The 23,345-nt window shown below is 38.0% G+C and overlaps 1 protein-coding gene across 22 annotated transcripts in view; it reads left to right on the top strand.

Moving 5' to 3' along the window:
* Positions 1-23,345, top strand: part of PAM (peptidylglycine alpha-amidating monooxygenase) — a 277,932-nt gene that overhangs the window by 138,440 nt on the left and 116,147 nt on the right. The window lies entirely within an intron of this gene.

Below are 23,345 nucleotides of genomic sequence, written 5' to 3' on the forward strand. Positions count from 1 at the left end.
CCAAATAGCCAGTAAATAAAAGAACACGGTTTTAAATACAGGTTTTGAATCTGAAACTGTTTACTTCATAATTCTGTGCTGCAAACCTGTTAATGTTTATAGGTATTTTCCAGAGAATGTTTCTCTATATATTTTATATGTGTGTGTACACACACATATATTTTTTTATTACACAAGTGTTATAAAATAAAAGCCTCCTTTTGTTATGCAAACTAAATATAGATCACAGGTTCCATCCTATATTTTTTCATGTCCATCCAGAAGGAAATGTTGTTAATCTGAGTTCTGATGAGGTATTTCTGATCACCTGGCTGTTAAAAGACACCTTGTAATCAGCCTCATTCAGTTTAACACCATTTTGACTTATCCCTCTCTAAATCTAAGAGATTAGCAAATTATTTCTTAAAGTGTCCGATTGTAAATATTTTCAGCTTGCCAGCCGTACGGTCCCAGTCGTAACTGCTATAGTTAGAAAGCAGCCCTAGACAATATGTAAATGAATGGCTTGGCTATGTTCCAGGAAAAAATTTTATTTACTATAACGGGCAGCCACCCATTCGCTGTAGTCTCCCAATCCCTGATTGGAAACCATCCTTGCATATGTCAGTTAGGCTAATAAGTGTATTTAACCTTTGACATCTCATGAACTTTGTCTTCTGACTTACAGAACATGAAGAATAAAAATACTGATGTGAGGTGAACAGCGCTTTGATCTTTGTTCCTTAGTTACCTGTTTAGTTTTCATGAGTTACATGGTCATACACAGGAGTTTATGTTTTTCAGTCTTCTCCATCTCGGTGAATAGCCGTCCCTGTGTCATATGGTTCCTCTAGGCCTAATACACTGGAGTCTTTCCTGGTTTCTCTTTCTCACACCCCATGGACAATATTTCAGCAACTCCTATTGGTTCTCCCTTCCAAATATATCCAGAATCCAGTCCTTTCTCACCACACCCATCTTTCCCACTCTGGTCCAGGCACCGTTCTCTCTTTCCTGAATTACTACAGTAGCTCTCCTAACTGGTCTCCTCACAGCCTTTAATCCTAGCGTCTGTGCTCCATCTGGCAAACGTCGTGGGATATCATTCTGTAGAATATTATGCAGTAAGTGAAAGACTGAGATTGGTCTACGTGTGTCGCCCTGGAAGTATTGTCAGTGTGCGTTAAGTGAGAGAAGCAAACTATAGTGTGTTGCCCTGGAAGTATTGTCAGTGTGTGTTAAGTGAGAGAAGCAAACTATAGTGTGTTGCCCTGGAAGTATTGTCAGTGTGCGTTAAGTGAGAGAAGCAAACTATAGTGTGTTGCCCTGGAAGTATTGTCAGTGTGCGTTAAGTGAGAGAAGCAAACTACAGTCAGATGCAGAGTGAGATCCCGTCTTCATAAACATAAATAATAAAATCCCCATGTAGGTGTGTGTCTGGTTATATGTTTTTGTACAGGCATGGAGGAAGTTAGAAGGCGGCACATTAAGCTAGAAACACAGGTCCCTTGGAGAAGTAGCAATGAACGAGAATGACAGCAGATTTTTTATCAAAGTTGTTTTGTTATTAAAAAAATCATTTAAAAAAAGATCATTTATTACTTTGTAATTGTTAAAAATTAATAAGGAAATAAATAAGCAGTATCACCAACAAAAAGAATACAAAACAACGAAAAAAGAGATCTACCTTTCTGATATAAACCCTAATGTTCTGGAAATCTCTAGAGGGGTTTTCCACACAATGCTTCTAATTGATAAATTTTTAATTCCTTTTCCTCTGCTTTGCAACAGTGCTATTAAGAGAGCCTGAGTAATTGAAGAATTTAGGAAATTGGTACACGTTTAGAAACAAATAGAGCCAAATTTGTAGGGGGGCATTCTTCTATTTTAGTTGGTCTGAAGATATTTGTGGAAGGCAACCATGCGTATCTTTCCACATTAGCAAGAAAAGTGATTCTATTTGCACTTATTAGCCACCAGAAAAAATCCTCTTTGTTTCACTTATTTTCAGATTTATGTAGTCTGAATTAATATTTCAATAACCCTATTCAAGAGGAGCATTTGGAACCATTCCATGTGAATGTTGCATTCTTTAAGCAAAAGTGCAGAACACACTCTTTCCAGGCACCGATTGCTTTTCACAGATAATGTATTCTACTTAATCATATATAAAGGGACAAATCTGAGGTACACATTAAAGGAATAGCTTTGTCTTTGCATGCAAAAGTCACCTCATCCAACAAGCCTCAGTGCATTTTTAAAGAGGAAGGTATATAAAAATAGCCAGCACGTTTCTGCAGTACATTGTGTCGTACTCCCACCCTCAGTAATCCACTACTAAATGAAAACATTTGCCATGGCAACATCGATTTACAAAGGGCAAATGATGTTTCTGAGAGATTGGAGTATTTCCTTTCAGAGATCACAGATGTGCACACAGTTAACACTTTAACATCCTTATCTAATAATTTTATATATTACTGAAAAAGACTTACTTAATTATTTTTACAGGTTTTAATTGGGAAATAGAACCCAAAACAAAACAATAAACTCTCAACAAAAGCTGACATCAAGTTAAATACAAGCTGGAAAATACCACTAAAATATTTCAGCTTTCACTCTTTGTGGAAATCAAAATTATTGCATGTGGTAGGCTGTACTGAACTATGGTTAAATCATTTGCTTTCAACCGAATGAGCATTTTGCCATGAAAATACAAATTATCTGTTTACCTCACTTTCTATAATATTATTAGTTATAATATTTAGCTTCCCCATTTTGGACACATTAAAATATTAATTTTATCTCCTTAATGTATTTTTCATAAATGCTAAGGCGGTATTCACAGATATTTTACTGTTGTGGTTTCATTCACTTGCCTCAGACTTCGAAGGCAGACCCAGGAGCTGTAAGTAGGAAGATAGATTGGTAGCCTGGGTAAATGCAAGTATTACAGAGGTGACTGTAGTGGGGTCAAATAAGTTTAGAAGTTAACAAATAGTCTCTCTATTGCTTTTCTGCTGTCATAACCACTCCATAATACAAAATGGAAAAAAAAAAAAAAAAACTGTGCTCAGGGGTGAGGAAATTAAGTTCCTGCCCTAAATAGCTCGGAGCTGAGGGAAAAAATATATCTTGCTCAACATGAATTCTTTGACTCTGCCAGAGGTATATTCTGTTCTATCTTTACCTATCATTTATTTAATCAGCACAGTGAGCTTGGGTCTAGAAGCCCACGGCTGTTCAGTGTTAAGGGGACTTTTGGTCCCTCAATCAATTATGGCAGGAGTCAGTTGAGATAAACAAGGTATTTCGTATAGTTACTGCCTACAATATTCCCTTTTCACTTGGGTTTGTGATGCCCTGAAAACCTTCTACAATAGCCAAAGAGATTTGAAGCACCACTGAAGCAAATAAAAGCCAAATCTAGCACTCTTTTAATGCTTTCAAGTCTGCCGCTCGTGAGAGACTCCAGGTTTATCGGAAGACTGAGTATCATTTATTTCCACTTGCATGCCTTCCTCCACATGTGTTCCCCAAGATTCAAAAATGTCAGTTGTCCAAAAGAAGTTTACAAATACATGAATCCAAGGTAGTGCCCTTGCTTTTAAAAAAAAGTAAACCTTCCGGAACCTATTTATTGTAGTTAAGAACTTTATAGAGAACTGAAATATGCCAACCTCTGACATACTCTCTTAGGAAGGAGAACATTAATCAAAGAATGTTCTTGTCACTTTATTGTGGTAGTGAGATTAGGAAATCATCGGCTGACATTTATTTTTTTCTTTGAGGTATGTTCAAATCTACTAGTGAAATCCAAAGATATCATCGTGTATATATTAATAGAATTAATTCAGACATATATGAAAATCATAAGTAATTTTGAAATGTAAACAAAATTGAAATGATTTTTCCAATTCTTTCTTTTCTAAATATCAGTCTGCCAGACCATTTCTCCCCCAGGCTTTTATAAAATAATCCTCTGTAACCATTGTGACAGCAGTATACAGCAGTGATTATAATATACCTAACCTACTGCATATTGCAGTGAATAAAATTGCCTTGATACCTAGCCGTTCTTTACAAAATTACTTCTGTGGGTCGGGGGCAGAAGTCTGAATTCCATCTGCGCAGTCATCACTCAAGGAACAGATCTCCGTTTCATGTCCATTCGTTGAAGCATTATCCCCCTTCTGCCTTTCTCGAGATGTATTGTCAAGAAATTAAGTTCCTTGAAAGAAAAGACCTGTCTGTCTTGTTCACTCTTGTATCCCCTGGGCCTAAAACAATGCCAAATGTCCAATAAAGATTAATTGAATAAATTTTTTTCAAAAGAGAAGGAAGTTACCTTCGTACTAAGAATATTCCCTGCTCCTCCCCAATACTGCCAAACACACACACACACACACACACACACACACACACACACACACACACAGTGACTGCTATATTTTTTATGCCTCTGTATCGATCACACATACCCTGCTTGTGAGTCCCCTGCTGCCATGCTCTTAATATGTAAGAAATATTCTTCAGCTTCACATTTTTATTTCAACTGTTATCTAACTTTTTACACTTGCATGGTTTTTTTTATCTTTATCAGCTTATTTGAGATATAATTTACTTAATAAAAATTCACCGATTTAAAGTGTACAAATCAGGGCGCCTGGGTGGCTCAGTCATTGGGTGTCTGCTTTCAGCTCAGGTCATGATCCCAGGGTCCTGGGATCAAGCCCCACATCGGGCTCCCTGCTCAGCCGGAAGCCTGCTTCTCCCTCTCCCGCTCCCCCTGCTTGTGTTCCCTCTCTCGCTGTGTCTCTTTCTGTCAAATGAATAAATAAAATCCTTAAAAAAAAATAAAGTGTACAAATCAATGAATGCTGACAAACATATGCAGTTGTGTAATTGCCCCAAGTCATGGTAAAGAACATTTTCAACACCCCCAAACATTCCCTTGCGCCCATTTGTGCTCCCTCCCATTCCTTCCCATCCCCATCCTCTGGCAGCTACAGATCTGTCTGTCACTAAGGTTTGGCCTTTTTTAGATTTACATGTAAATGTAATCACAACAGTATGTAGTCTTTGGTCTCTGGCTTCTTTCACTTAGCGTGAGACATTTGAGATTCATCTGTGACATTGTGTTTATCGGTAGTTTGTTCCTTTTGATGGCAAGTCATAGCTGTGAGGGAGTCTGTCTCTTGACTCAGGCAGGCTGGCTTCAGATCCTGTGCTTTTAACTATTATCTTATGATTTTTTCAGTCCATATAATTTTTTTTAAAGATTTGATTCATTTCTTAGAGAGAGAGAGAGCGAGCAAGCACCAGCAGGGGGAGTGGGAGAGGGAGAAGCAGGCTCCCCACCCAGCAGGGAGCCTGATGCGGGGCTCAATCCCAGGACCCTGGGATCATGACCTGAGCCGAAGGCAGACAACCAACTGAGCCACCGAGGTGCCCCATTCCGTTTAATTTTCTTAACTATCCTCTCTGATAATGCTGTTCTCTTACTCAAAAATCTTCAGTAACTCCTCATTCTAAGTAAATGTGTTTCCTAGTCCATATTCTGGTTCTTAAATTCCCTGCCCTATGGTCCCCATCTGTGCCCCTTTAGCTCTTATTCCCTGCATTGCTCCTTCCTGACTTTCCCATTTTCTACCATATGGAGCCTGTTTGTCATTCCTACCAGTAGATGCCCTCGAACTGATGTTATTCTTTCTGCCTGTTAGAATTTCTTTGCCATGCATCTTCACCTATTGGAATCATACCCTATTAAGTTACAGAGTACATACATTTTCCCATGAACCTACCCCCTTCCCTCAAACTGATCTGATGTGAGTGCCATAATACTTTCTGTCATTCTTATAGACCTATTGTATTGTCACTTGCAGTGATTCATTCTCATGTTTTAAATCTCTCCCATTAAAGGGTCTCTGAAACCAGTGACTGCATCTTATTCATCATGGTGCATATTTTTGTCACTTTCTGCTCATGCTGAACAGACATCACAATCTATATTTAAAAGAAGCCAGCTTGTACCTGTCCTGCAGACTAGATATTTTTTTTCATTGTTTTGTATCGTGTCTTACACATAGAAGGTACTCAGTGAATATTTGTTGATTAATAAATCTCCCTTGAATCTGTGCCCATCTATTTCTTCTGCTCTTGGGTACATGTAGGAAAGCAGGTTGGCTGATGACTCATATGATGTAATAAAGATTGTCTGTCTAGTGAAGGCTCTATTCCCAGTGCCTTGCAGAGTGCCTGGTAAATATTTGTTGAGAAGAGATATTTATTCATTGTGTTCTTTGGTCAAGGCACAGAGCATAGATTGATGAGCCGGTTAAACATGTCATCTCTTTGGTTAAAATGGTTGGAACAGCATTAGACTATTTTACCTTCTTAATGTCTAAATTCTAGATGTTTACAGTTATTTTCATTTCTTCCTTTGAAATGTCTTTCAGATTTGTCCCTTTTCCTCTCTGTCGCAGTGATACTGGTTTTCTTTCCTTCCCTGTGCTTCCTGCATTCCCAGTTCAGTCTTTGCCCTTGCTGTGTTCCTGCCGTGCTTGCTTCTCCCTCCGTTTGCCGTTTGCCTTGGGTAATGCTTTCCCAGCTTGCAGCCTCCGTATCGCAATCTGATCATCATTCTTTCAGAGGAGCCTTTCCTGACCACCTCCCATGCCCTCCATCCCTCCTACGCCCCCACGCCGTCTTTCAGAGAGCTGTCCTAGCTCTCAGAGCTCCCCATGCCTTTTTTAGGAGATGCTTCACAGCTTCAGTTTTACACTTGTTCGTGTCGTTACTCTCCTCATGCCTCTGTTTCATCACCAGGCTGTGGCCTGTGTGAGGGCAGGAAACACGCCTGCTCTGCTCACCCTTGTCTGGCCATAGTAGACTCCGTATATATTTGTGGGATAGATGGACATATGGGACGTATGGCTGGATGAATGGACAGATTTCACTGCCACTCTCCTCTTAGAGACTTCTGGTTTGTTTCCAGACTCCACTGTCTGCCCCTTCCCATTGGATCCCCTTTGCTTCTCAGTTCCATCAACATGTTCTTCCTAAAGGACCGCACTCATGATTTAATGCCCCACACCTCACTCACTTGCCGTAATATCACGTCTAAACAGATCAAATCGAAATTCACCTTGTCTCCCAGGCCCTTTCACTTCCATTACCTGACTTCATTCACTTTATCCCACTTCCTTTCTCAGAACTCCCTAAAATGTCATGTCTGTGACATGGTTTTGGTCAAACTAATTTTACAGCTTTGAGGGTCTTCCTCTGACTTGACTTTGTCTGAATTCTTCCCTTCATACACAGCGACTCAGCTTCTCTGTTCAGGGTCTCTCAGATGCTGAGAGAAGTCTAGGTCTCTTCCTCTGTTTTTGTGGTTTCTGTTTGATCATTTTTGAGATATTAAGAAATGCCAAACCAGGAGTGTAAAAGGAGGGATGTATCCTACAGGCTGGGTATTCACCATTGGTCTCTTCAGATGTACTTTCCACTCTTCTCCAGCCTACTCTGCTCCACAGGAGACTGACCTTTGTGGGTGCCGTCCGTAGGCTCCCTTGCTCTCTGCCTTCCAGTTGGCTCTAGTCAGCAGGAGGAACTGACAGAAGCCTGGAAAGCGGGAAGAGGAGGTCAGGGGAATTTATTTCCTTGGCTCTTTCTCTGTTGGGCAGCAGGTTGACTGTGACCACGTTTCTCTCCCTCTGCCGTAACTCCAGTTCTCTCTTAAGGCTAAAGCAGTTTCTGATTTTGACACCTGGTCCTCTTCTTGCCTCCCGTGTCTTTAAGTGGTAGCAGCTTGCTACTTTGTAAATCCCTAGAGGTTCAACGTTACCTACACGCTTCCTTTAACCTGGCCCACAGCTTTGTTTTTGGTTCCTTGGTGACATTTTCCTCATTTGTCCCCTTTGTTTTGCCTTCTGTTTCCTAAAGGAAGCTTGACTGATATATTTTAATGTTAAATATAGCAAATTAATACTCTTATTATAGAAATGCTACAGTGCCATTCACAAGAAAATGACAAGATTTATAAAATATGTTAAGTCTGTGAATTACAAGTGGTGGACAAATTGAAACTTGTAAGATAAATGCCCTCTTTTTTCAGTCTTGTCTGTCTGTCTGTCTGTCTCTCTCTCTCTCTGCATAATCTTTCTAGGAGAAAAGGCCCTCCAAATGTTAAGCCCAGCCAGATGGCCCTCCTCCCTGCCCCTGGACGGGTTCTATTAGGATCAAGTCATCATCACTCTTTACTAAGAGTAGGCTTTGCTTTCTTCATTAGATTTTAACGCTTCTGAAGGAAGAGAATTATTATTATCTATTTTTATGTCCCAGGATCAAAATATATATGGAATCAAGGTATGTTTGTTGTTTAGTTTGTTGGTTATTGTGTTAACGCCATTGATAGGCTGGTAGCAGAGATTGCCAGGGACAAACTGTATCTTCTGGATACAGTTTGAAAAGATACATGCACCCCTAAATTTATTGTAATATTTTCTTTACAATAGCCAGGTTATGCAAACAACCCAAGTGTCCACTGATAGATAAATGAATAAAAAAGATATACACACACATATACACACAATAGAATATTACTCAGTCATAAAAAATAATGAGATCTTGCCCTTTGAGACAACATGGTGGATGGGACTAGAGGGTATTATGCTAAGTGAAGTAAGTCAGAGAAAGATAAATACCATATCATTTCACTTATATGTGGAAATCTAAAATACAAAGCAAACAAACAGACTTTTAAATACAAAGAACAAACTGGTGGTTGCCAGAGGGGAGGGGGGATGAACAAAATAGACAAAGGAGATTAAGAAGTACAAACTTCCAGTTTAAAATAAATAAGTCATGGGGCACATGGGTGGCTCCGTCGGTTAAGCATCTGCCTTCGGCTCAGGTCATGATCTTGGGGTCTTGGGATCAAGCTCCGCATCGAACTCCCTGCTCAGCAGGGAATCTGCTTCTCCCTCTCCCTCTGCGCTTTCCCCCGGCCCCCACTCATGCACTCTCTGTCTCTCAAATAAATAAAATCTTTTTTAAAAAGTAAAAAATAAAAATAAATAAGTCATGGAAGTGAAAAGTACAGCACAGAGGATGCGGTCAATAATATTGTGATAATGTTCTATGTGACAGATGATGACTACACTTACCATGATGAGCACTGAGTAAATGTATGGAATTGTTGAACTAATATATTGTATGCTTGAAACTAATACAACATTGTATGTTAATTATACTTCAACAATAATAATAAAAAAGAAACTTTCCCCCATAAGCCATTTGATCACTCTTAAATTCAGTTTATTATGTTTATACAGTTTATGTTTTGTAACTGCTGGATATAAAAGATCAGATTTTCTCCTAACATCTACTAAGGGCTACTGAATATAGAAAACTAATTATATAATGATGACAGTTTGGGATTGTTTAGTTTTATTGTTGTTATTATGCACTCTGTGTGTTTGTATGTATGTGTATATGTTTATATGTATGTGTAAGTCTAAGAAAACATTAAAAAATGAAGCTGATCGGGGCACCTGGGTGGCTCAGTCGGTTAAGCATCTGCCTTCAGCTCAGGTTATGATCCTAGGGTCCTGGGATTGAGCCCCACGTCTGGCTCTCTACTAAGAGGGGAGTCTGCTTCTCCCTCTCCCTCTGCCCCTCCCCCTGCTCGTGCTCACTCTCTCTTTCTCTCAAATAAATAAATAAAATCTTTAAAAATAAATATAATAAAAAAATGAAACTGATTTTAAAATATTGAATTTTTTCTTTCATTTAGAATTAGGTTTTCCCCTAATTTCCAAGCTGGCTTAAAGAAGGACACCAGTACTGAATGGAGTGCAGTTATTTATGTTTATTAATGTAAAATGAACTGATGACAAGTAAAAATATATCTGGAAAATGGACATTTGCAGTTTCTACAGCTATTTGGTTCATTGTAAGAATAACTCCATTAACTATATGATAAGTATCCACCTCTGGGAGTTGAGACACGAAGAGAAGACAACCTTTGTAGAGTCATTCCTTTTCTTGAATTATTAATATTGTCTTTCAATGGAAGTTGGAAAATTACAGTGGGATAAATTTGGTTTGATAGTCTTTTAAAAAAAAAGCGTAAATGAAATCCTTAAAGGAAAAAATTACTCCACGCTCTGGAACTATTTTTGTAGGAATAGGCCCTTTATGAAAGGTTATTAGTCATGTAGTTTAAAAAAATTCAACCAACATCCACTACATACCCGGTTCTTATGCCATGTGGTCTTTGGGATAGCAAACAAGAATAAATCAAGGCTTCAGCCTTTAAAACACAATCTAATAACAAGAGACAGACTAGCAAACAAGGAGCTTTGTTCTAACTGCCTAATGTTGAAACAGAGAGGTTTATGACGTGCAAAGGAAAAACAAAGAATGTTCCGAAGAGTATTTTTATATTTGATTTTATAGTTCCTCTTAGAAGTTCGAGGCAAAGGATGCAAATCTGTTGTAATGTTTCCTGTGTGAGTTGGAAGTCTAAGGAAAATGAATAGGTTGCAAAATCACTGTGAGGGTGGTGGAGAGAGACAGAATGACTTTGCCCTTGATCATTATAGTTAAATATATGACTTCATCATTAAACATAAGTACCCCATGCCTGTGATACCTCTTCTTTTGAAGAAAAAAACATATTTTTTTTCAGAAGGCACAATTGTCTTTTTTTAAAACTTAGGATGAAATTGGTTTTCCATTTCTTATTTCCCTCAAAATCATCAGGTTTGCCAAACTGGGAATTTGGTGTTTATCCACTCTTGGTCCCTAAATCTTAGTGTATTTTGGCATCTAATTAAGAGATGCAGCAGAAAATGTCTAATTGAGCATATATTTAGTTGACATAATTATTTTACTAGACAAGAAGGCAAGGATTTCAAAAATTCTGAACATCGCAGATCAATACATTGAAATGGACCCAGTTGCCTGAAGATTATCTACCACCAGTTAAATTTAGAATTATGAGGGTTTTGGTTTTTTTCTCAGGAATATATTCTGTCAGGACCTATTGGTTGCCTACTCTACAAGCATTTTTCTCCCTTTCTTTTTTGACCTTCCATAGCCCAGAAAGTGACTCTTGATTAGACTAAGCCAATCAGGGTAATTCCTTTAACCTTAATACGATTGGTTTAGAGAACGCATGTGATACAGTTCTGGCCATTTAGATGTGAAGGGAATTCTGCTGGAAGCAAGTGCTTCTGGGAAGGCTTCACTCTTGAAATGGAACTGAAGTAAGAGACTTTTCCTCTCTTGGCCTTTGGGAATTAGTTTCTGAGACTATGATACTTACTGGAAGCTGCTGCAACCATCATGTAATCATGATGAAAGAATCCTACAGATGAAAGGCAATATACCGAATATGTTAAAACTGATAGGTGGAAAGAACCAAAGTCCTTGATGACATCACACCACATATTATGTGAGAGACGGCATTTCTGTTTAAGCCAGTTTGAGTTGTTCTTCTGCAATTTGCAACCAAATGTCCTCTTTGTGGTCATAAACATCTTCTTAAGCCTCTTACATATGACAGAAGTTGTGTATTTGATTAACATGGTCTTTGTGATATGTCCTGGTATGAGCTCAATTCATTGTAAGGAGAAAAGGGCTGTTTTTGATAAACACTTTGATAGCCATAACCATGCATTGCCATTTTGCTTTTTTGAAATGTTCGTACCAATTTTAAGTACTGCAGTAAATGAAATAAAAATTCAGTCACCTTTCAGGTCAAAAAATTCTGTAAATCATTGCCATGAGTACATAAATATACTTGAGCCTTACAAGTTTATTTACATATTTTACATCTCTTCCATAGGAAATTTATCAGGCAATGGTATACCATACTGATGCCAGTTATTAATGCATTAACAAATAGTAAAAGTACAAATAATAAATTGATACATTAACTTACAAATTGTTCTTTGCTTATGTATGTAGCAGAATCACAATTCACACACTGCTCTTCAAGTATGCAAAGAAAATAAAGATTTTACTTTTTAAAAAACTGATCGAATTTAGGCTCTTAAGCTCCTGACCCTCTGAGTAGTAAGAGAAGAAAACCTTAAAAGTATCAGTTGAAGCGTATCCCACTCCCTTTGGGTTCAGACAATCATCCCAACTTTGATTAGGCTTTTTCCCTTCCTCCTTCCTTTTTTATTTGTCAGGATAATATCTGGGTATATGAAAAGGAGTGGTCTTACATGAATAGCCTTGGGCAGTGGAAAGGGTTTCAAATGAAGGGAATTCTTGGGCTCAGTTCTCTTCATTGGTATCAACTCTGACATCTCATCTGTGACTATGACTATGACTATGACATTAACTTCCTCTTGGCCAGAGATTTCCTTTCATTTTCTCCCCCTGTCTGGGAGAGTATTCTGCTATGCCTATTCTCTCCCTTTCCTAGCTAGCATTAGCCCTGCCTCCCTTCTTTGGAGCCATAATAACAGAATGGCTTCTGGGGAACCAAATGTGATTTATTTGGGAGAGAAATGTGAGTACAACAATTTTATGTTTTCACAGTATTAATCTCATTACAGATATATAATACCGAAGACTTAGATTTTTGCTCAGAACTGTAACATTTATACAGGTATGCTGGAGTCATTTTTCTTCAGCCTTCTAAATCTTTGTCTTTTGTTGCTGTTGTTAGTGTTTTTTTTTCTTTCTTTTTTTTCAAGTTTATTTTTTTTAGTAATCTCTACACCCAATGTGGGGTTCAAACCCACAACCCTGAGATCAAGAGTCGCACACTCTTCTGACTGAGCCAGCCAGGCTCCCCTGTTTGTTTTTTCATTTTCCTTTTCACTGATATTCTTTCCTGTTTCCCAGTTTGGCGGAGGCCCTGTGACCGTCACCGAAGGAGCTGGTGAGAGAACTTTGTGGTGACTCTGTGTACTGTTGCAGCCGGCATTTCTTTATTGGAAGGCACTTAGATGGCCAACACTAGAGAGTCTGTGGGGAATTTCGATTGTGAGTATGGTGGGAGGTTTACAGAACTCTGAGAAGACCCTGAGTCATGAAGCCAGAGTATCCAGAGTCGTAGTCCTTGTAGGAGGAGCTACCAGGAGGAACTGGGTTCCTTAAAATAAGTTGGGAGTATTAACACACAAAGAAGTAGATGTCCAAATGTTAGAACTGAATTGTAGGCATCCCTGTGAGAACACTGCTAATGTATAGGTTTTAATTAGAGACATTGTCAACTACTTCTTTCTTGAAACATTCCCCTTTTTCAGCTTCTGGATATAACACTCTCCTGGTTTTTCTCCAACCTCCGCAGCTGCTCTTTCTTGGGCCAGCCACTTCACAGCTCAGTCACTTGTCTTTTCTGTTTTCTACTCTCCCCAAAAGAGCTTCCTCCACACCCATTGCCCAGTTACAGTCCAGCTTACATGTGGCATAAATTTACATTTCTAGGCCTCTGCTCTTAAATTAAGGAACTTTGACCCAACTTCCCATTTGATATTTACTTACAGATTTTTCAAAAGCTTTTTAAGGTCAATATGTCTAATGACAAATCCATTTTCTTCTTCAAACCTGGTCTTTTCGTGTTTTAGGTCTCAACTGCTATGAGTGCATTCAGTTACACACACCAGTAATCTAGGAATCATCCTTGATATTGCCTCTTTCCCTTCCATTCGAATCCACTCCCAGGCATGTCTAGTTGAGCATTTATTTATTTATTTATTTGTGATTTATTTATTGATTTGAGAGAGAGAGAGAGAGTGAGCACATGAGCAGGGGCAGAGGGAGAGGGAGACAAGCAGACTCGCACTGAGTGGGGAGCCAGATGTGGGGCTCGATCCCAGCACTCTGATATCATGACCTGTATCGAAATCAAGAGTCAAACGCTTAATCGACTGAGCCACCCAGGCATCCCTATTTTACCTTTTAAATGTCTCTAAAATCTGTTCTCTTTTCTCCTTCTTTAGTGCCAATACCCAGTTTCAAGCTAATATCACTTTTCTGAATAACTTTTACTCACCTTTTTACTCACCTCTCTAATTAATTTGAGCCTCCACGTCAGTTTCTTACAAAAAATTTCATTGGCTTCCTGTTACTCTCAAGAAAAACAAAATAGAGGTACCTGGCTGGCTTATTTGGAAGAGCGTGGAACTTTTGATCTTGGGGTTGTGAGTTTGAGCTCTATGTTGGGTGTAGAGAGTCCAAAAATAAATAAATAAATGTAAGAAGAAAAAAGAAAAACAAAATAAAACAACCAGAGTCCTTAACACAGACTACAAGGTCTAGCAGTGTGTACCCCACATCTCATTTTCCAGTCCAACTTAACTTGTTTCCCCTGTCTATATGCACTGACTTTTGTTTTCTCAGTCACATCAAATTCTCCCCAACTATAAGACCTTTGAAAATACTATTTCCTATGCCTAAAACTTTGCTAGTCCTCCTCATCTGTGTCGTTTCCCCTGAATTCCTGGTTTTTATAGCACCCTTTACTTCTCCCATGTATTATTTAAAACAGCAAAAATTTGACATTTATTTGTGTGATTATTTGTCTGCTCTGCTGACAGAGTGCAAGCTCTGTGAGGACAAACCATGTATACTTTTGCACACAGTTTTATGGGAGTTGCCCAACAGATATGCTTGTTGAATGAATGAATGAATGGGTGGGTGGAAGAATGGACTTCTACACAGACATTAAAAGAGATTTAAAGGTGGGCAAGTATTCATGAGATGACTCTGACAAGACATAAGGGAACAGCCCCAGAAAGAACAGAAATTGTGTAGACCACTTTGTTTTCTGATACTTCATTTTAAATTTCAAGAGAGTTGGATGCAACCGAAGTAGTACAGTAATTGACAGAGCTGTTCAATTCCGGAGCTTCTCTTCCGTGACACCATATCGTCCTAGAGTCAAATGTAAGCCACTTAGCATAGAAATGTGGTGTTTGGGGGGTAGGGACTGTGGGACCTTCTGTGTTCTGAAGTATCTGCAAACAGATTTGAGATAGTCATTTTCCAATCTGCTGCTAAAAGAGAGGGACATGGGTGTGACTAGTTAATGTTGGCACAAGGTTCAGAAAGCTTTCATTTTGGGGAAACTTGATGAAAAGCATAAACCACTGGCTTAGGCTTGGGGAAGGTAAGTAGTAGAGGTCATCAGCAACCCCTGTTGAGAAGAGTAGTTTCCTCTCACATAACTTCCTCAGAATCAGGAATCCAAGGAAGATCCCACCATAGGTGATTAATTATAGACTGTTATTAGTCTGTTCCTTTCTGTTTTCTCTTAAATGAAAGTGTGTGAATGCTCTAAGACAGATGTTCACTCATCAAAATATTTTTCCCTTCATCATTTGCTCATACAGATTTGTAATTCCCAAAGAAGAGCCCTTGCCAGGAAGTCGCTTCCACTTGAGCTACTTGGCATTAAGAATCTTGTCATCATCAGCCACAGTGCGATTATAGTTTAAAAATGCAGATGGGATTCTAGGATGAGTCAACTGAAGGATAAAATTCATATGAAAAAGTGATACTGTATAAAACCCTAATTAGGCAGCATCTATAATACAGGTTTCACTTCAGCCTTTTTAAAATTGTCAGTTTTTTGCCACCAAAGGAGGAAGGTACATGCAAAATTCAGCAAATATTTATAGAGCTCCCAGTGTATGCCAGATGGTATTCTAAATGCTTAGGATGCAAGACAGACATTATTACAAGAAGATTACATTCTAGATTGGGCTAAACATCCAAAAAGTTGGTGGGGCTTGAGCTTATAGCTTGACGTTTAGGACAAGAGTAGAGCATTTTGGAGAATACTTTCTTTTAGTCAATTTGGGAATGTCTTTTTAACATGAAATCTCCACTATGACTATTTCTTCCAGAGCTTAATGAATATAAACATAAAAAGACACATATTTTATATGTGTATGTTAAGGGAAAGACAACAGCAAAGGGAAAATTAGAATAGAGTATATATAAAGTGACAGTTTAAGGGATTTTATCTGTAAGTATCTTAAATTCTGGTTTTAGAGAGGTAGACTTGGGTTTTTTCTTTTTTTTTTAATGAAAAAGTTTTTTATTCCTCAACTTCTCCCAACTTTGCAACATAAATATATATTGCTGGAGAAGTTTAATAGCCTGTTAAGCTTTTTAATATAGAATACATCTAAAATAGAAAGTCTTGTTTATCTTCTTTCTTGATTCTTTTATTTTCTCCAGATTCTTATTTAAATTCCAATTAACATGCAATATAATATTGTTTCCTGGTGTAGAATTTAGTGATTCATCACTAAATCACAAAATACCTGGTGCCCTCCTTAATCCCCATCACCCATTTAGCTCATTCCCCCCGCCCACCTTCCCTCCAGTAACCCTCATTTTCTTCTCTATAGTTAAGAGTCTGTTTCTTGGTTTGCCTAGAGAGGGAGACTTTTTAAGCCTGAGCTTTGCTCCAGAAAGGCATTTGTGGTCTGCTATAATTTTCCTTTGCTTTAGCTTTCTTTTATACTAGGATGATGTTGAAAATACAGACTACTGTGTCAGTTTAAGCTTAGTAAGCGTGCATTAAAATCACTTTGGGAAATTTGATTCCATTTTCAAACTGGACCAACTAAAAGAAAACTTTGAAAAACAATTTTCCAATTGCTTCCTTCCTCTCCTAACTAGGATGCTTGTCAAAGAGGCCTTATCATATTCTCAGCCTTTGCCTTGTGGGACTGCCAACACTACTATCAGTGCCTGAGGTTTCCACTGGTTCTTCGCAGAGCTCAAGTTATTTAAACCCGAAGTGAGGGGGAGCCTAGGTGGCTCAGTCGGTTAAGCATCTGCCTTCTGCTCAGGTCATGATCCTGGGGTCCTGGGATCAAGCCCCAGGTCGCTGCATGGAGCCCCAAGTCGTGCTCTCTGCTCAGCAGGCAGTCTGCTCCTCCCTCTTCCTCAGTTCCCCCCACCCCACCCCCCGCTCATGCTTGCTCTATCTTAAATAAATAAATACAATCTTAAAAAAAAAAAATACATAAACCCAAAGTGAGTACTGTATGAAAATGAAGGGCTTTCGTGGAGCCTCCACAGTTTGTGTGGATCGGATTTAAACTGTGCATGATCTTGGTTGGTAAAGAGGGTACTACTTGCTTTGCAAGCAACAACTCAAAGGCACAAAGTCACAGTTGCCACCATGAGATGGCTTCACTGCTCTGGTTATTTAACAAGGGACGGCGGAGAAAAGTCACCAGAGACCACGCCATACACAATATAGTATCTTTACAGGTTGTGGCCTATTCACAGAAAACAACCCTTTGCAAACAGCCGCAGAAATAACCATATCCGGGTAAAACTGGGTCATGTTGTCTATTTATATGCCTATTTGTGTCACCACATTGGAGAATCTCCTTAAGAAATGTTGTCTGCAGGGACCCTTTTAAGTCCAAACAATATAAGGGCAGTGAGGATATTATCTAATCAGGATCAAATCATAGTGTTCAGCACTAGAATCTGAATGGTACCTCTGGTTTCCCAAAACAAAAATTACTGGTTTTATGTGAACAGATGGTTTTGTTTGTACCATATTAATTTAAATAAGCAGTTGATTTTATTAACTACTTATTCTGTAGAAACTACTGCATTTCTGTCTCACAAACAACTAAATCAAAATAAAGAACACTTTTTACATAATGTAAGCAAGGTGTTACTGAACCCTTTTGTCTACATGAGAACTCTTGGTTTAAAATGGGTAATAACAGGGGCGCCTGGGTGTCTCAGTCGGTTAAGCATCTGCCTTCGGTTCAGGTCATGATCTTTGGGTCCTGGAATCGAGCTCCCTCTTGGGCTCCCTGCTCAGTGGGGAGTCTGCTTCTCCCTCTCCCTGCCCTCTGCCCCATCCCCCTGCTCCTGCACACTCTCTCTCAGATAACTAAAACACTATCTTTTAAAAAATGGGTAATAATAGAATATAATAGGAGTTCTTTGGCAATAAGCACTTTTCTTTCATTTCTAGCACACTTCTTTTGTCAGAAAAATGTGCTTTTCTTGGATAGTTCCAGTAGCAGCAGTAAAGAGGCATCAGCAATATCATCATATCCCTTTTGATTCGGATTTGGCTGATGTGCCATAACAGAGAGCACTGGGAAACGTGGCTATGTAGATTCACCTTATTTCTCCCTTTTTGTACCTCTGAGCCTTATGTTAGCAGTTTGAATCAACAGCATTTTACAGACACTCCCCTGGCACCAAGCTCAGATACTGCTTTCTTCCCACAGAGAGACAAAGAGGATTCAATGATGATATATGGGAAATTGTGAAAGGTTGTCCTGCTGGTTTGGGTTGAATTATGGAAACATCCTCTCTGGGACTGTGTGTTCAAATGAAGAAACTATTATAATGGGCAGTAAGGTGCTGTTTTTGTGTCTTCAGAATGTGTTAGAAACACTGATCTGAGTTATGTATATGCTTTTAAATAGCTTTACTTTGCAGAAACAAAATAATGGCAAAATTAAATCTCTGTAGTTCTAGTCTAGTTCTTTGCAGCTTGTCAACAAGCTTTCATGAGATACTCTCAGATGCTATTGAAAATTTAGGGGACTGGGACTAAAACTTCTTGTTAAATTTTATGTCTCTTGGATTCCTTTATTTCTCCCCTTAAGCAAGTAAACAACAAAAGTTGTGTCTAAGAACTGATATTCTCTTTTCAAATATTAGAGAGATTTGAAAAACAACCTCTGTCCAACCCTTGTGGACAGAGAAGTGTTTTAATGAACTGGGTTCAAATTCCATTTCATAAGTTTTGGGAATTTTGTTTAATCACAAACAACTTACCTGTTTGAACTTCAGTTTTATATCTTTAAAACAGTGTCTGTAACACCTACCTGGCCATGTTATCATGGGAAATAACTATGATGGAAAGCTTCTAGAATAAAGTAGGAGGTTCAATAAATGTTTTCCCTTTGACAAGGTATCATATGCTAAATATTGATCATATGTTTAAGTCAGTTGAATTTGTTTTGTATTGTTTACAAAGGGTGTGGGGTTATATTTATCTGATCAGGGTACTGTTAAATAATGTTCTCCATGGTTATCCTGCAAAAAAGAAAAACATAACTGGTTACTTGTTCGTATCAGTGATATAATGGTTTTATTACTTTGAAAAATGTATTGTCCCAGTTTTCTTAATATTGTTGTCTCAGAAGGCTTTGTTTTTTTAAAAAAGTTTCTCGATCGCAGGGTTGGTAGTAGTTAACTATGTGATTATATGCTATTATAGCCTTAAATTCTTATACTGACTACTGCTTACAGCATGGAGTTTAAATTTAAAGTAACTATCCCTTCTTGGTGACCTGCTATAGAAATTAACCTATATTGATGAAACGGTATTTTGTAATCACCTAAATAATCTTTCTTTCCCTGTGCTATAATGAGATCATAATAGTTTGGCAAAGGCTATTGTCCGATCCATTCTTCAGCAGATTACCTGTCTTGTAAAAAAAAAAAAAAAAAAAAGAGTTATTCATTTACTTATGAAGAGCCTTACATTTATTTTTAAATATAGGATTTAGTCTCATAGTTAGAGAAAAAGAGATATGAAGTTCAGAGGACCCTCCAGAATCATGTTTAACTAGATTAAAATGGCAAGAAACTAGATTAATGGCAAGAAAGTGGCAGGAAAGATACACAGTTATCTCTAATCATCCTGAAGGTGTAAACTTGAGGACTTTTAATCCTTATTCCACACTACCTCAGTGGCCTTAGGTAGATCAATAACCTTTCTGTGAATCAGTTTCCATTTCTGTAAAAAATGATGCAGTGCCTGTTAGTCCTACTCACAGCATAACTGTGAGAAGAAAATGAAGTAATACAAAAAGAGTGCTTGTTCAGACCCAGCCAGCCTAAGGGGGACAGAACTTGGCCCTGAGTCATCTTTAAGATATGGCTTCTCCAGTTAAACCCTGTAAATGACCCTTAGGGCCATACCTTCCTTACAGAGATCTTGAGCTCTCAACTTAATTCTAGGAACCATACTATATTACCAGAATACTATAGAACAAAATCACTGATACCTTTTACACTTGCAGAGAAAAGAATGTATTAATTTTTGTTATTCTCGGTTCTGTTGAACTGGTCTTCAGAGCTTTCAGCTGAAGGCTAATTATTGATTTGATACACACTCTATTTTTTAGTGTGCTCATTTTTAGAAAAAAAAAGTTTTTACCTTATTTTCTTCTAACAGAATTATTCTTTATCTTGAAAAATGGGGCATGAGTAAAATCCTAAATCAGAGAATAAGGGGGCATGGGACACCATTGATGCAATGTGTAATACAGACTTTGCTCTCCCAAAATAATTTTGCCAAATGCTATTTATTCTGCAGAGGATCTCCCTCATCTCGTCTTCATTTTTTATTTTTTAAACTGGCTTCAACAGAACAGAAAAGAAACCATTGAAATCTGAATATATTCTCATTTTCAGAGAACTTATAAGCCAAGAAATAAAAATTGACAGAAGGAGGACGTTCCCAGGTTATTCTGTCCTTTAAAATTGCACAGCTGCTGATAAGAATAAGAATTACAATATGGATTTGATCAGTTCTGAGTATAATAGTAGTTTCCTTTTTTCTGTACATGGAACCATTATTGTTTTTAGTTGTTTATTTTTTTTTATTTTTTTTAAAGATTTTATTTATTTATTTGACAGAGAGAGAGCAAGAGAGGGAACCCAAGCAGGGGGAGTGGGAGAGGGAGAAGCGGTCTTCCCGTTGAGCAGGGAGCCCGATGCGGGGCTTGATCCCAGGACCCTGAGATCATGACCTGAGCTAAAGGCAGATGCTTAACCAACTGAGCCACCCAGCCACCCCTGGTTGTTTATTTTTAATCAAAAGAACCAACTTTTTGAATTTGATGTATCTATAACTTAACTATTCCAAAAACAGCTTGAAGTGGCTTATAATAAAATGAAAGATAAAATAAACCAAAAACAAGTCCAAATATGAAAGAACTTTTGTTTGGTGTGTGTTTAATTGCAACCTTTGATCCTTTCTTATTGTAAATATGTGCTAAGCTACTTTAAACTGACTTTTCTTTTTATATTTCCTTGAAGTCATTAATTGTTCATAGTGCTTTGAATGATCTGTAACACATTAGTCAGGCTACCTTGTTCAGATTCCAGCTCTTGCACTTGTTAGTGTCAAAAGGTACATCAGGTGGACATGAGTTAAAGTGGTAAAGACAGATTTTCTTCAAAAATTACCATTGTGATAGTGAAGGAGGTCCAGTGTGAACTGAAGTCAACTCTGCCAAAACAAAGGACAGAAGACCTTTGGAGTCTGGGGGGGGGGGGGGGCAAAGCACTGAGGGGTGTTGCGGGGGGGTGGCTCCTGGGACTCGGCCATCTGGATTTGTTCATTGGCACCTATCTAGAGGAAAAACAAGCTTCTCATATCTTCATGACAGGAAGCAGTGTTGGAAGTTAGAGCAAGGCATCCACTGGCTGAGAACCAGAGCAGAATTGTCTCATTGAATGTGAGAAGACAGTTCTGGGTGATGGAAGGTTCACATCTCAGAGAGGCAGAGCAAAGTTTTACAATTGCCAGTTTAACTTCTTTCTTTTCTTTTTTTTTTTTTTTTTAGAGGATTACATATTAAATTGCCAGCTTTCTAAAGCAACTACGCTAAGAGGGGTTTCAAGAGCCTACCTGCCTAGTGCCAGGCTTTGGCTAGAACAAACAGAACAGTTACTTAGCCTCTGTTTGCCTCGGTTTCCTCATCCGTAAAATGGGGTGAATAATAGTATTATATCACAAAGCTATGTTTTGAGGATTAACAAAGTTAATACATATAGTGTTTAGAACAGCGCTGGCACATAGGAAGCTCTCAGTAAATGTTAGTTATTATTTTTACTATCTTTAAAGTGGAGTTCATAATAGTATCTATCTACCATGTTTGATTATTTTAGTTATTAAATGATATAATCTGTTGAGAACTATGCCTGGCACATACTAAGCTTTCAGTAACTGTTGGCTTAGCAATAGTAATAGTAGCAACAGCAGCTATCGTAACCACGAATAGCTTCCAGCCCTGAATTACTCATAGCTCAGGAGGGCCAAATAGAAAAGAATCTTACACTTACTGTTTTTTATGTTAGAATGGAGTTTTGTGACAGTAGTAATTCAGAGATTGGAAAAATATTTATGAGCAATCTTGTACATGATTATAAGACCTTTAAGCATTATTTTGCCATTATATTTCTCGGGTTTTGAATACACAGTCCACATCTCTATCATTTATGTAGCTTAACCTCCTTGCTGTGCAATCTTCAACATTTCCCAGCACGTTTCCTTCTTAGCAAAATAAAGGTGAATCTAAATAATTATAACGAAACAAAACAGTTTGCTCAATTGAGAAAAAAATGGCAATATAAAGGTAGTAGTGAAGACTAAATCTTCTTTCTTGAATTTTTCAAAGTTTAACATGCTGATTTGAGGTGTATGTGAACTTCTACCCAACACAGAATTTTAAAAAGAGGTACAAATTTCACCATTTTTCAGTGCTAACCAGTAGGTTTAGTAATACGCAGATGATCTTTGTCTGTGTTTATGGATTCTCTTGATTCCAGCACTGTATGGTGTTAACCCATGAAGTATGAATTATTAAATGAGTTTAGTCTATATTTGTATTGGGCATATGATCAACCATGGCACATAGTTCCCTGCATAGGCTCTTCCACTAAGGAAGTGGAATGCATAGGTCAACAGAAGCCCGTTCTCTTTAAATTGCAATTTTTATCACTAAAAATTCTTAATGTTAATATATTTGATGGTGGAAAATTGGCCATTTAGATAAGAGACTAGCTGCTGGAAAAGAAAGAATAACGAGTTAGTGTTGATTTCATCAATGTACTACATAAAAACATTAAGGGAGAATAACCAAATATTATATTTTAAGACCAACTTTTATTCATTGTACTTTCTAGTTAATATTTGAGCACTTGTAAAGTGATTCAGGAAATTAAATATTTAATTATGCATATAGTGAAGGTGGTCAGCACTAACTCCTACCACTTTAAAGTCAAGTGCATTAAAGTGTTTCACTCTTTTTATAGAAGCATCTTAACTGTTGCCTTTTAACTGTGACAGTACTAGAAATATCACTTGTGGTAATTGGTCTTATAAATAGGATTTGAAATCAATTAGGAAAGAGTCCTAGAAAAATGTTTGGAGTACCTATGTACTAGACTCGGCCCTTCCATTACCTTGGTCCCACCCAATTGGTAGGCAACTTTAACTTCCTGGGCCAGTAGTTCCTTTTCAGTCATAGAGCCCATGCTTTTACTCGTTTTTTTTCTTCTTTACTAGCAGCAGATTAATTCAGATTTCGTATCTTTCTTTC

This window comes from Callorhinus ursinus, unplaced genomic scaffold (assembly GCF_003265705.2).
Source record: "Callorhinus ursinus isolate GAN/ISIS: 27379988/994484 unplaced genomic scaffold, GSC_fseal_2.0 scaffold3, whole genome shotgun sequence".
Taxonomy (NCBI): domain Eukaryota; kingdom Metazoa; phylum Chordata; class Mammalia; order Carnivora; family Otariidae; genus Callorhinus; species Callorhinus ursinus.